We start from the raw sequence: 2,523 nt of genomic DNA, 5'->3' as shown, positions 1-2,523 counted from the left end.
CATCTCTCTATCCTCTTTCTCTCCTCTCCTCTCTCTCTTCTCTCTTCTCTCTCTCTCTCTCTCTCTCTTCCTCTCTCTCTCTTTCCTCTCTCCTTACTCTTCTCTCTCTCTTCTCTCTCTCTTCTCATCTCTCTCTCTCTTCTCTCTCTCTCTCTCTCTCTCTCGCTCTCTCTCCTCTCTCTCTTCCTATCTTTCTCCCTCCCCCGCTCTCTCTCTGTCTGTCTGTCTGTCTATCTCTCTTTTCTTCCTTTCTCTCAGGCATCAACTCCGACCTGAGTGCCATGAAAGTCGTTCGCACCGATGATTGACGCCGTACTGAATGCCATAAATAAATACTGTAAATGTGTTCGTAGTAAAACCATGAATTGGGCTGTTTTGTGTCGTTGTAGGAATGTCCGATGTTCCATGTGTTAATGAGGCTATGGTATTTACGTCACTGAATTGTTCATTGTCTTTTAAGTCTTTAATTCCCAACACAAAGGGAAAAAATGGTCTTGAATAATGAATAAGCATAGTATCGACGTTTGACCCCAACTACAGCTGACATGCGCCTAACCGGATTCATCTTGTTATGAATTAAACCTGGTGTAAGTTTCGTTCACTAGATGTTCACCGAGTTATATTTTTTTCTAAAAAATATTTATTTTTTGATGTGTATATACCATATAGTTTATTTCATTCTTGTTATTATTATTGTCATTATTATCATTATTATTTTGCCGATGGTAAAAGATCTTTACGTATATAAGGTATTAAAGAAATAAACAAAATTACATAAAATATAACAGACTATACAAGTAAGTAAGTAGTTGGAAAAAAACATTTTTTAAGCTTTTTTTTCGAGTCGTTGGAAACTTTCAAGACTAATTTGCAAATCGCACGGGGTGTGCATGTGTGTAGGTCCTTTGGAATGAACAGTAATGTGCCTTCGTAAAATACATTAATGTTGGTAATATGCGAGTGCCACGTATAACACACGTGTTACATGATCTGACGTACTTTTGGGTAAATTACGGTTCATAAAATTGTATATATCATGTTGCATCATTTAGCAATAACCTGCTGCTTAGTTTACACGGTAGTAACATAGAGCGTTCCGATCTTTAACTGTATCGCGAATTGTAATCGAACAGCCGCCCTCCTCTATTCAGGCGACGAGCGAACGGAGGAAAGAGGGCGGTATATCCAGGTATATCCATGGTCTGCATAATTCATTATGTTTGTCAACAAAAGCCCGAACGCGCGTTTAGGCCACGATGTTAATGCTTTACATTAATTACGTGGCAATGATCTCAAATGACAGTGTGAGTCGCTAAATGATGATGTGTATTTATCAGGCCAAATTGCTTTAGATGTAAACCCCACTCAAACCACCTGTGCGTTTCCCAACCGCGTGTGTATTCCTCGTGACGCGTACCTGTTTACCTGTTGCTATGGAGCCAGGTGGGTTGCTGGAGGACTTCGCCGCGGTGTTTGTGTGCGTATGTGTGTGTTTGTAGAGGGAGAAGGGGGTGCTGTACAGGAATGCAGTGCTAAAGTTACGGTACTGGCTCTTATTGGTCGGTGCCAGTGGCTGTCACCTAATTAAAGAGATTAGTTTTTATTTTCCCTTCCTTATCCGACCTTTACAGTGGTTACTGTCTTGACAAATGGCATGCGGGAATGAATCATTACAGCCCTATTATCTTTGTCATGTATCGGAAATGAGACAGGCATAATTGTCTCATGTAACGCGAATTCCTCCAATTTCCAGGCCACACGTGTTAAGTTAATTATTCAAACAGTAATTCATGGCCAAGTTTTAGTTACATGAAAACTGCCATGGAATGAAATGAAATGGAGACTGTGTTCAGTCTTGATTTAGTGAGAAAAAGTGTACAAAATGTAAAAGTCATCTACAAAATTAAGTGGTGTAAAACAAAGTGGGGTAAGAAATGTAATATTAGTGAATCTCGGAGAATTTCATTTTTTATTTTTTTATGTATATCTTTTGGATTATGTTAGATTTCATTTTCGGTGCGATTTTTTTTTTCTATCTTTAACCGCGTGTGTTTAGTAGGTGTAGTGAATGTAAAAATGATATCCGTTCATGTCCTTTAGTCGCTGATAGTTTGGTCCCTTGGTAGACTGGGTTACCACGTGTTTAGTTGGAGAGGGAGAGGTGGGTAGATGATGGAAGAAGGGGAGAGGGGAGTAGCTGTACGGGAGTGGGGAAAAGGGGTAGGGGGACAACTGTCCGGGAGGGGGCAGGGGTCAGTTGTCCGGGAGAGGGGGTGGGGGGAGTTGTCCAGAAGAGGGGGCAAGGGGAGCGATCGAGACGAGAGGGAGAGGGAATACAAGCGCCGGGTGCGTGACCTCCGTGCTCAGTGTCCACCTGACTTGTGACAGAGGCACACGCGAGAGGAAGCATTAGAGGTGATGGAGACGGAGGTGGTCTAATACAGTTACTGAAAATATTTATGAAAACGTGTATAATCATCATCAAGAGGGAGATGTACACTTATCACTTTCAGTGGGAGATGT

This window comes from Penaeus chinensis, chromosome 36 (genome assembly GCF_019202785.1).
Source record: "Penaeus chinensis breed Huanghai No. 1 chromosome 36, ASM1920278v2, whole genome shotgun sequence".
NCBI lineage: Eukaryota > Metazoa > Arthropoda > Malacostraca > Decapoda > Penaeidae > Penaeus > Penaeus chinensis.
This window is presented reverse-complemented; position numbering follows the sequence as displayed.